This window comes from Lithobates pipiens, unplaced genomic scaffold (genome assembly GCF_037356315.1).
Source record: "Lithobates pipiens isolate NorthernLeopardFrog02 unplaced genomic scaffold, aLitPip1_a1.2 Scaffold_19, whole genome shotgun sequence".
Taxonomy (NCBI): Eukaryota; Metazoa; Chordata; class Amphibia; order Anura; family Ranidae; genus Lithobates; species Lithobates pipiens.
In genome coordinates, this window is record NW_027507764.1 from 146,279,703 (window position 1) to 146,292,539 (window position 12,837).

General features: G+C 43.0%; 1 protein-coding gene across 2 annotated transcripts in view; it reads right to left on the bottom strand.

Moving 5' to 3' along the window:
• Positions 1–12,837, bottom strand: part of RFTN1 (raftlin, lipid raft linker 1) — a 477,341-nt gene that overhangs the window by 50,748 nt on the left and 413,756 nt on the right. The window lies entirely within an intron of this gene.

The following is a 12,837-nucleotide window of genomic DNA, read 5'->3' on the forward strand; positions in this document are numbered from 1 at the left end:
TCAGTAAGTGATTGCGATTGGTTGCCAGCATATCATTTCCGCTTCCTAACTGGTTGCTAGAGGTTAAAGCACACATTAAGGCTCACTGATTAGTTGCTAAAGGTTACAGCATATGATTTCTGCTTGTTAATTGGTTGCTAGAGATTGCTGTACAGTAATACTGCTCGCTGATTGGTTGCTATAGGTTACAGCACATCTTCTCCTCACTGCAGGGGGGCATGATATACATATGAATGCCGCCTTTATTTAAATATCAATTTTGCCGTCCTCAGCTATTTACATATGAATGCAGCTGATATTTACATATGAATGCAGCTGCTATTTACATATGAATGCAGCTGCTATTTACATATGAATGCTGTCGTTATTTACAAACGAATGCCAGTAATTTACATGTAAACACAGGTGAGTCATCTGTACACAACAATAGGGCAGAGCTGGGCAGCAATAGTAGCAGCACTTCACACTGAGATATCAGGACACAGCAAATGACTAAAACTTCAAGAGATAAGGGAATTTAAACTGGGATAGTTGGCAAGTATAAGGCAGCTGCTTTGGGCCCCACAACAATGACAGGGCCCAGGGCAGCTGCCCCTTTTGCCCCGCCTTAAAGACGGCCCTGTGCGTGCCCCCGTGGCAGGGGACCCCAGAAGAAGAGGATCGAGGCTGCTCTGTGCAAAACCATTGCACAGAGCTGGTAAGTATAGACATGTTTGTCACTAACCGATCCCTGACTGCTGCCCCTCTCTGCCAATTCCTACACTGGCTTCCCCTACCCCACAGTAAAAAATTCTAAATGCTAACCACAACATACAAGGCCATCCACAACATCATCCCCAGCTACACCACCAACCTCATCTGAAGATATCTCCCAAATTATCCCCTCCTCTCCTCCCAGGACCTCCTGCTCTCTAGCTTCCTTGTTGCCTCCTCTCATGCTCGCCTTCAGGACTTCTCCAGAGCCTCTCCCATCCTCTGGGACCCCCTGCCCCGGTATATCTGATCAGCCCCTAACCTGTCCACCTTTAGGAGATCCCTGAAAACTCACTTATTCAGGGAAGCCTATCCCACACCCACTTAACAACTGTCCCCGAGCCACCCCCCATCAAATCATTCCCTGCATCTATTACATTTTGTACCACCACCTGTTATGCTATTTGCATTCAAAATTGATAATAAAGTATTAATAATTATAGAGCTGCATCAGTTTGTGTCTTTTATAGGTGGCTAATGTTCATCTTCAATGGATTATGTTTAATACCTGCGCAAAGATCCACACTCATACAAACTCACAAGATATGTGTGATACCTTCCTAGTAAATTTCTCCATGCCTTTGTGTATTTCCTTTAATTTGATCAGACTCATTGATTGAAAAGTGCAACATTTTTTAATGAAATTTCCCCTGTCTCCAAATGTCCTTGCCTTTCTCATTAACTCATTATAGCAAATAACACTTTTTCACCCCTTGCTTTTTTTAAAGGACGTCTCAATATAAGCACAGGGAAATTCCCCATCTTTATAAGGGTTTTTTTTTTTTTTTTTTGTGGTTTACTTAGAAAATGAAACACTTTTTACAGAAGGCTAACTGTAAAATCTTCTCCATCTGATTTAAAGGAAATCTTATTTCTTAGAATGATTGTGTTGTTCACCTTTATGCTCATCATAATTCTGACACATTCTAATAGCTTTTTGAGTTTGTAATGGCCAAAACACTAAAAACACCTGCGTATCAGGAATAGCAAAATGATGTGCCAAAACATATTTTCAATGTGTGCCTTGATGCAGTCAGCAGAAATGACAAAAAACAATATATAGACATCTCCTTCTCTTCATTGTAACAGATCAGAATTACAGGCAGAAGCAGGAAATACTGCCGGTGCCTTGCAGCTCTTGTCTTGCACGTTTCATGACAGCATCTCTTGTGTTTCTATTTATTGAGCCACACAACTTCATCAATACGAGAAGAACATAAAATAATTTTATATATATATATATATATATATATATATATATATATATATCTTTCCGACCTGACAACTCTGTTGTGCAACACATAATACAACTCAATGCCAATCTTGTTTGATGTTAATATACTTGTTTGCAAAGCTCAACTATAGGCAACAGTGCTGTTAAAGCGGAGGTTCACCCTAAAGTGGACCTTCCGCTCATTGGAATCCTCCCCCACAATTGGCACCTTTCAGGGGGAGGGGGGTGCAGGTACCTGTACAGTACAGGTATCTGCACCCACTTCCGGCGTAGATTCTGCAGAAGGTACGCCCCTTTCCGCAGAATCTACGCCCCTTTCCGAAAGTCCCCCGCTGCCTGCTGGGAAACACACGGATCCCAGAAACAGCGGGGTCCATCCTTATTGCGCAGCGCGACTCGCGCATGCGCAGTAGGGAACCGGGAAATGAAGCCGAAAGGCTCCACTTCCTGATTCCCATACCCAAGATGGCGGCGTCAGCACCCGAGAGACGATCGAGAGATCGGCTTTGGGTGCCGACATCGCGGGCGCGCTGGGCGGGTAAGTGTCACTATTTTAAAAGTCAGCAGCTGCAGTATTTGTAGCTGCTGGCTTTTAAAAAAAAAAAAAAACGGCGGACTCCCGGCGGACTCCCGCTTTAAAAGTATTTGCCTCCTTCCTTATTTATTTATTTATGCATATTTCTCACACTTAAATGATTACGATCATCAAACAAATTTTAATATTGCACAAAGATAACCCGAGTAAATCCAAGATGCCATTTATTTTTTATTTTTTATTTCATTTATTAAGGGAAAAAAACTGTTCAAACCAGCCTGGCCCTATGTGAAAAAGTAATTGCCTCCTCCCATACTGAATCATGAATGAACTGTGATCAACCACAATTTTTTTGGAAAGCTGAGTTAAATTTCACTTGCCACACCCAGGCCTGATTACTGCCAGACCTGTTGAATCAAGAAATCACATAAATAGAAGCTGTCTGACAAAGTGAAGCACGTTAACAGATCACAAAAAGCCACACATCATGCCACAATCTAAAAAAAAAATCAAGAACAGATTAGAAACAAATTTATGGACATGTATTGGTCTAGGGAGGGGTTAAAGTCCATTTTTAAGGCTTTGGAACTCCAGTGCAGAGAGCCGTTATCCACAAATGGAGATAACTTGGAACAGTGGTAAACCTTCCCAGGAGTGGCCGGCCACAAAAATTACTTCAAGAGCATGATGACGACTCATCCAAGAGGTCATAAAAGAACCCAGAACAACATCTAAAGAACTGCAGGCCTCACTTGCCTCAGGTAATATCAGTGTTCATAATTCAACAATAAGAAAGAGACTGGGCAAAAATGGCATCCATGGGAAAGTTCCAAGGCCAAAGCCAATGCTGACAGAAAAGAACACAAAGGCTCATTTCACATTTACCAAAAAAAATCTTAATTATCCCCAAGACATTTAGGCAAATATTCCGTAGACTGATAAGACAAAAATGTAACTTTTTGGAAGGTTTGCGTTCCGTTACATCTGGCATAACGCTAATACAGCATTTCATTACAAGAACAGCATACCAACAATCAGACATGGTGGTGGTAGCGTGATGGTCTGGGGCTGTTTTGCAGCTTCAGGACCTGGATGACTTACCATAATTGATGGAACCATGAATTCTGAGCTCTACCAGAAAATCTTAAAGGAGAATGTCTGGCCATAGTTCATGACCTCAAGCTCAAGTGCACTTGGGTTATGCAGCAGGACAATGATCCAAAACACAACAGCAAGTCCACCTCCAAATGTTTCAGACAAAACAAAGTTTAGGTTTTGGAGTGGCCTAGTCAAAGCCCGGACTTAAATCCAATTGAGATGCTGTATCATGACCTTACACAGGCCGTTCATGCTTCAAAACCCTCCACTGTGGCTGAAGTAAAACAATTCTGCAAAGAAGAGTAGGCCAAAATTGCTCCACAGCAATGTGAAGGGTGGCAAAACCAGTTATAAGGTTTAGGGGGCAATTACTTTTTCACATAAAGCCAGGCAGGTTTGGACAGCTTTTTTTGCCTTAATAAATGAAACCATCATTATACATCTGTTAAAAAAAAGAAAATTAAACCATCATTTAAAAACTGCATTTTGTTTTTACTCAGGTTATCGTTGTGTAATAATATTTGTTTGATGATCTGATTAATTTAAGTGTGACAAATATGCAAAAAAAAAAAAGAAAATCAGAAAGGGGGCTAAAAGTTAGAGCGCTAACTACAGCGTTCCCAAACCGCCCCAAAGATGCTGCTTGCAGGACTTTTCCTAACGTCCCGCAAGCGCACTGCCCCAGTACAAAAAGACAAACTGAAATGAATGGGAGGCAGCTTCCAGGCGCTATTTAGATGCTATTTCTAATGCAAAAACCCTTGAAAACTGCCTCAGTGTAAAAGGGGTCTTAAAGTATATTTGCACTTTTACCCCCAAAAAAATCAAATTTTTGCATTTGTTCCTGCAGCTTCTGAGTATACCCTAATGTGCTCTAAAAAAATCTGCTCCTGGAAAAATGATTGCTTATTTAGCTGAACGTAGGGCTGGTTGCCTCTCTCCAACAGCGCCCTCTAGTGATGACCAGGAATGGCTTGTTTACAGTCAAGAAGGATGCAAAAACAGGGCCAGGCTACAGTATGCTGTTGGAAGCAGAAATTATCTTCAGTAAAAGCTTTTTGTAGGCTGCAGGAAAAAGTACAGTTATAGTTTAACATACCACCTTCTACCTACTAGTTTATTTTCATCATTGTGTGGACAATGCTTCAAAATAAATTACCTTAGAACTGAACTCAAGGCAGATATAAAATACACACATGAATGCAGCTCTGTAATTATTAATATATTATTAATAGAAAGAAGCCAGACAGGACAGCTGGAGAAAACAAAGTGAGAGACAGATGAGCTCATCACTGTGCTGCTTCTCCTTTCACTATCCAATTAAAGGCTGGAGTCTTCAGATCACCCCCCCCCCCATGTGAATAGGTATGGGGTACATCGTACCTCTACTCATTCACCAAAAAGTGTCAAAAAGAAATAAAAACTCAGAGACAGTTTTTGATAATTCCTTTATAAAAATAAAAACACAAAAATAAAAAGAATGTCCCCCCGGTATAGATCCACCCTCAAGCAAAATGAACGACAATGTCGCCGACCCTGGAAAAAAAACAAACAGGTCCATACCTGTTGCTGGCTCCCGCCGTCTGACATTTCATAAATAGCTAAGGGGCAGGTCACCTGACAATGTCACAGAGTGGTCCCACCCCCTTGTGATGTCATTGACAGGTGCACGCTGGGTTAATGACATCACAAGGGGGCGGGTCCCTCTGATACCTCATCGGGTGACTCCGCCCTTAGTTATTTGAGAACTGCCAGATGGCGGGCAGATGACGGGGGCCATCAACACGGGGACAAGGTGCTTTGGCAGAGCCCAAAAGCTACCCCCCATGTTGAGGACTAATGGCCTGGTATGGTTCAGGAGGGGGGTGCTCGCTCGTCCACCCTCTTTTCCTGGTCTGAAAGGCTGCATGCTCTGATAAGGGTCTGGTATGGATTTGACCTCAACGCCATTTTTCTTTTAACTACTGGCATGGGGTCCCCCTTTAAATCCATACCAGAACCGAAGGGCCTGGTATGGATTGGGGGGGGGGGGTGGGCTCACTCTGTTTTCCTTCTTTATTTTTCTTTTTCGACCAATTCTTTGGTTTACATCCCTGCTGACAGCTGATGAGACGTTGGTTAAGGACGCAGTGGCCAGCTTCCCAGCCCGCTCCTTAACAACCAGCTATTGTTAAAGATGCCGGTAGCTTTGAAAATTCACATCTGAACTGTATGTGGAAATTGCAGCTGAACCACTGAACAGTTACCTTGTAAATTCGCAGTGAAAATGGACAGGGAATTTGCGCTGGACATGTGTGAACCTATCCTTAGTAACTCTGTCAATAAAAAGCTACCACAAAAAAGCTACAGATGTAAAGTGCATGGCTGCTGCAGTTTTCACCTTCCCACCCGGCATCTAGTCAAATGACGGCCGGGCGGGAGTTCTCTTGTTATGGGTGGACGTCACACCCTACGGGCGATCTGTCATCCACTGTGATTGATGCGATTGATGGATTTTCAAATATACAGTGGTGTGAAAAAGTGTTTGCCTCATTTCCTGTTCCTTTGCATGTTTGTCACACTTAAGTGTTTCGGAACATCAAACCAATTTAAACAATAGTCAAGGACAACACAAGTAAACACAAAATGCAATTTGTAAATGAAGGTGTTTATTATTAAAGGTGAAAAAAAATCCAAACCATCATGGCCCTGTGTGAAAAAGTGATTGCCCCCTAAACCTAATAACTGGTTGGGCCACCCTTAGCAGCAACAACTGCAACCAAGCGTTTGCGATAACGTGCAATGAGGCTTTTACAGCGTCTTGGAGGAATTTTGGCCCACTCATCTTTGCAGAATTGTCCTAATTCAGTTACATTAGAGGGTTTTCGAGCATGAATGGCCTTTTTAAGGTCATACCACAACATCTCAATAGGATTCAGGTCAGGACTTTGGCTAGGCCACTCAAAAGTCTTCATTTTGTTTTTCTTCAGCCATTCGGTGGTGGACTTGCTGGTGTGTTTAGGATCATTGTCCTGCTGCAGAACCCAAGTTCGTTTCAGCTTGAGTACACAAACAGATGGTCGGACATTCTCCTTCAGGATCTCTTGGTAGACAGCAGAATTCATAGTTCCTTTTATCACGGCAAGTCTTCCAGGTCCTGAAGCAGCAAAACAGCCCCAGACCATCACACTACCACCACCATATTTTACTGTTGGTATAATGTTCTTTTTATGAAATGCAGTGTTCCTTCTACGCCAGATATACTTGGACACACACCTTTCAAAGAGTTCCACTTTTGTCTCATTGGTCCACAGAATGTTGTCCCAAAAGTCTTGGGGATCATCAAGATGTGTTGTGGAGAAATTGAGACGAGCTTTGATGTTCTTTTTGCTCAGCAGTGGTTTTCTCCTTGGAACTCTGCCATGCAGGCCATTTTTGCCCAGTCTTTTCCTGATGGTGGAGGCATGAACGCTGACCTTAACTGAGGCAAGTGAGGCCTGCAGTTCCTTGGACGTTGTTGTGGGGTCTTTTGTGACCTCTTGGATGAGTCGTCGCTGCGCTCTTGGGGTAATTTTGGGCGGCCGGCCACTCCTGGGAAGGTTCACCACTGTTCCATGTCTTCGCCATTTGTGGATAATGGCTCTCACTGTGGTTCGCTGGATTCCCAAAGCTTTGGAAATGGCTTTATAACCCTTTCCAGACTGATAGATCTCAATTACTTTCTTTCTCAATTGTTCCTGAATTTCTTTGGGTCTCGGCATGATGTGTAGCTTTTAAGGATCTTCTGGTGGACCTTACTGTGTCAAGCAGCTCCTATTTAAGTGATGCCTTGATTGTGAACAGGTGTGGCAATAATCAGGCCTGGGTGTGGCTAGAGAAATTGAACTCAGGTGTGGACAACCACAGTTATAGTATGTTTTAACAAGGGGGGCAATCACTTTTTCACACAGGGCCATGATGGTTTGGATTTTTTTTCACCTTTAATAATAAACACCTTCATTTACAAATTGCATTTTGTGTTTACTTGTGTTGTCCTTGACTATTGTTTAAATTGGTTTGATGTTCCGAAACACTTAAGTGTGACAAACATGCAAAGGAACAGGAAATGAGGAAGGGGGCAAACACTTTTTCACACCACTGTACATTATATAGCATAGTTTGTGGACTCTATAACTTACCTATAAACAAAATAATATACACTGATTTGGGTTATTTTCACCAAAGAAATGTAGCAGCATTCATTTTGGCCTAATTTTTTGAAGAAAGATTATTTATTTGCAACACTATAACAGAAACAAAGAAAATGCGTTTTTTGTTTTTTTTAACTCTTCTGCCTTTTGTAGTTTATTTAGCAAAAATTAAAAAACCCAGTGATGATTAAATATCACGTAAAAGAAAGTTTTATTTGTGTGAAAAAATTATAAATAATAATTTGGGTACAGTGTTGAAGTGGTTAAGACAATTTCCCTGCAGCCATATCGCTGGCCATTCTAACAGGAGAAGATCCAACTAAGCCGCTCTCTTCGGTCATCCCAAGACCTCCTGCTCTCTAGCTCCCTTGTCACCTCCTCCCATGCTCACCTCCGGGATTTCTCCAGAGCTTCTCCCATTCTTTGGAACTCCCTACCCCAATCTGTCTGACTGCCCCCTAATCTATCCATCTTTAGACAATCCCTGAAAACCCCTCTCTTTAAAGAAGCCTATCCTGCTTCTAACTAATATACTGTTTTACATTCTCCATCAGCTCATCCTCCACAGCTATTATATTTTGTATCAACTGACCTTCCTTTTTTTAGATTGTAAGCTCTAATGAGCAGGGCCCTCTCATTCCTTTTGTACCAAATTGTAATATAACTGTAATGTCTGCCTTCATTTGGTTAAGCGCCGCGCTAACTGTTGGCGTTATTTAAATCATGTATAATAATAATGATATATGATACCAGAGCTTGTTGCTAGCTTTCACCTCCTCAAATTCCTATTGGCCCATCACTATGATAAGCTGCATCACCAGCCAATAGGAATGCACAGGAGACAGGAAAAAAACAGGAAAGATTTGCATATCAGCGGATTGACTTGGAATTTAGCTTTAGCTACAAGGTTTTGGGGTTTGCTGTAGGTATGTGCAGACACCTCTGCATTTTTTAATTTTTATTTTTTTTCATTTTTTTTGACAGATTTCTTTTTACAAGGACCTAAATTTTCATTTAGGGTTTGTTCACATAGGTGGCTTTACTACAGCCCCTGTGAAAAGGGGTCCCAGGTGGGTTGACAGGCGATATGTCGCCTCTTTACTGCATGCTTTAACTCAAAGACCTCCTTCACACAGGGTGTTTTAAACTATGCCCTGTGCAGGGCCATGTTGACCAGCACAGGGATGCACAGATGTCGCATGCACTGTGCAGTGTGCTTTCGGGGGCCGCGCACACACACCTGCATGGATGTCATATTGGAAGCGGTGGTCCATATCCCAATAGACAGCAATGAAACTGACAGCACTGGGAGGTATGCATCCCCATGCCAATAAAACATGGCCTGCACAGGGCATGGATTAAAATGCTCTGTGTGAACAAGACCTAAAAATACTGCACCATTGGAAGGGGTCGCATTCAGCAGTGGTACTGCTTGCTGAATGAAAAATGTTGTTTAACTTTTGGCACAGCCGCAGCATATGTACAGCACTGAATTGCTTTGTTTGGGTGGGCAGTCGGGCTGCTATTCAACAATCTGCTTTTACCGCCCCCCCCCCCCCCCCCCCCGGAAGCCTGTGTGAATGAGTACTGAAAACAGTGGTGGTGCATCCATAAGGGCGCCACCCCCTCTCCTGCCACCCCCTCTACCATCAATAGATAGATTCATGCATAGCTGCTACCACCCCCTAGTCAATCGCCCCGGCCCCTTTTCGGGCACAGGGTGCCTGTATTACTGCAGTGGGGGGGTGTTTTTGAAGCACCTGATTAGAGCCATAGGCTTTAATAATCATCCAGAAAGGTGACATGGTGCTCGCAGGTCACTCAGCTGTGTTAGAAAAGGAAATGAATATTTGCTTTCCTAACACTAAACCGCCTCTCTGTCAATCAGTGGGAGCAATTGATAGGCATAGTGGCAGCAATCGATGGGCACAGTGGCTGCGTTTGATGGCACAGTGGCAGCAATTGATGGACACAGTGGCTGCATTTTATGGGGCACAGTGGCTGTATTTAATGGCACAGTGGCTTCATTTGATGGGCACAGTGGCGGCAATTGATGGGCACAGTGGCTGCATTTGATGGGGCACAGTGGCTGCATTTGATGGGGCACAGTGGGAGCAATTGATGGGCACAGTGTCGGCAATTGATGGGCACAGTGGTGGCAATTGATGGGCACAGTGGCTGCATTTTATGGTGCAAAGTGGCTGCATTTGATGGGCACAGTGGCTGCGTTTGATGGGCACAGTGGGAGCAATTGATAGGAACAGCGGCGGCAATTGATGGGCACAGTGGGAGCAATTGATGGGCACAGTGGCTGCATTTTATAGGGCACAGTGGCTGAATTTGATGGCACAGTGGCTGTGTTTGATGGGCACAGTGGCTGCATTTGATGGGGCACAGTGGCTGCATTTGATGGGGCACAGTGGGAGCAATTGATGGGCACAGTGTCGGCAATTGATGGGCACAGTGGTGGCAATTGATGGGCACAGTGGCTGCATTTTATGGTGCAAAGTGGCTGCATTTGATGGGCACAGTGGCTGCGTTTGATGGGCACAGTGGGAGCAACTGATAGGAACAGCGGCGGCAATTGATGGGCACAGTGGGAGCAATTGATGGGCACAGTGGCTGCATTTTATAGGGCACAGTGGCTGCATTTGATGGCACAGTGGCTACGTTTGATGGGCACAGTGGCTGCGTTTGATGGGCACAGTGGCTGCATTTGATGGTAAAGTGAGGCTGCAATTGATGTTTTTTTGTCAGAATTTTACAGTTTGTTTGCGCCCCCCCAAAAAAATTTTGAGCATCAGCCGCCACTAATATCTGCATACAGCAAAGAATAGGAACAACACAGAAAACAGTATTAGTGTACAAATGAAATTGACTTTGTGACCAATTGCTTCAAAGTCACTTCTTTGGATGTTAATAGCTGGGAAGATGATGAACGTCTTTAAAATCGGAGCTGGTCAGTAGATTGTGGGATAAATAGAAATAATTTTTTCCGCTTTTCATTATGCTGCAATTTCCTTTATCAGAGCTGGTAAACATCGGATGTGAATAGCACCATGAATAAAGGTGGAACAACGCTGATCTAATTGATTAAGATATCTTTCATGCTTTAAGTTTATGACCTACATTCATAGTAATGTATGCAAATTATTTTGTATGGAACTATTTCTGAGACAATCTGAGGTTACATTAAAGGACAAATGTAGTGCACAGCTCTTCAGTGTTTGGTCTACACTGGGGTCAAACTATAATTGCCTTCTGTCCTTCATTTCCAGGGAGCCTCAAAGACAATAAGATTTGCCCCTGAAATGGTTGTTCCTTCCTGGAAATGTTCCTTAATTTGAAAAAAGTTAAAACTTAATAAATCTTTTTTTTTTTTTTTCTTGTAACAGTTAGTTCTTATGTGGTTTTGTAGTAATCGTCTAATGATCACACTTGGATTGTCCTACCTTAGCTCCTGCGGATAGCTGAGTATCCTGGTATGCATTGTATTCTTCCCTAGTGTAGTTATCAGACTGTAAGCCCACAACAAAGGTTATGCCTTGTCCCATTTCAGATCATTGGTGTTAACAGACACTCATAAAACTATCAAGTAAAAACTGACCAGGATTACGTGAAATAAAACTAAGGGTGGCTATACATGGATCCAAATGCATCCTGTTCAGCAGAGACCAGCTCAATTTTGATCCATGTATGGGCTGGCTGGTTGTACAGAATCAATCTACCAGCTGACTTCTGTACAACCAGCCTGTCAGGTTTTTCCTGAGTGATCAGTGCCTCTGGCTGTAGCTGGCAGGACCGATTAGTGTATTCTGACAGCGGGGAAGGCTCCCTGCTGTCAGAATACAATAACACAGCAGGATCGATTCCCCCATCCATCTTGAATCTGTGAATGGGGAAGTCAGATCATTTCTTTTTGTTCAATGAAAAAAATGATTATTGTATTGCTAGCCTAATGTTAATGAACACTTTTACCATCTTTCAGCCACCCAGAAAAATAGATGTTTTCAGCACTGAACTGAAGCAGTAGACCGTTTAGCCTTGAAGTAGACTGTATCGCCTTAAGCCTAGTACACATGGGCTGAAAGTCAAGCAGCCCCAGCCAGTTCAATAGAAAAAGGCCGACATTTGGCCCGTGTTTGGTGCAGCCGGCCGACTTCTGCCGAACGATCATGGCAGAAAAAGGTCTGCTGACCGACTCCTGACCGGAGTGTTCTGGCCGGGGGGCCGTCCTCCTGTCAGAACCCAATAGAACAGCAGGGGAGCTTGCTGTACTAACATCGGATTGTTAGTGCAGTGGCTCTGACCTGAGCTGTCAGTGGTTTTTCATTCAACCCAGTGAAAAAACTACTGGTGTCTACGGGGCTTTACACTTGGAAGTAGGGAAAATGCATGTAAATAATGGGCCAACCGGCCAACCATGAAAGCTATTGCTTTCTACTGGCCATTGCAGATTGGTTCTCTTTTGATTAACTATTTGGAAACAAGTATTAAAATGCAAAACAATTTTAGATTCCCTTAAAATGTTATAATGGAACATTTGGACACTATTTAGCTATGGTTCACTGCCTCAGTACCAAAGTATCCCATAATTTCTGGCAATGTTGGGAACTATGAGATGGAAGTAATCATATGTCTGCCCATGCCTCTGAAGTGCAGGGGCCCACATTAAAGTGTACTGTCCATGGAAAGTATTAGCCTGCAAGTCTGGCATATGCCATCATTTTTTTCTTTCTTTTATGTCAGTTTCATAAGTATGGAAGTGTTCTACTGCATTGTGATGGCCAATATTACAATTAACCACTTAAGCCCTGGACCCTTTGGCCTGCCAAAGACCAGAGCACTTTTTGCGATTCGGCACTGCATTGCTTTAACTGACAATTACACGGTCGTGCCATGTGGCTCCCAAACAAAATTGACATCCTTTTTTTCCCGCAAATAGCGCTTTCTTTTGGCGGTATTTGATCACCTCTGCAGTTTTTATTTTTTGTGCTATAAACAAAAAAATACCGTCAATTTTGAAGAAAACGCATTATTTTTTACTA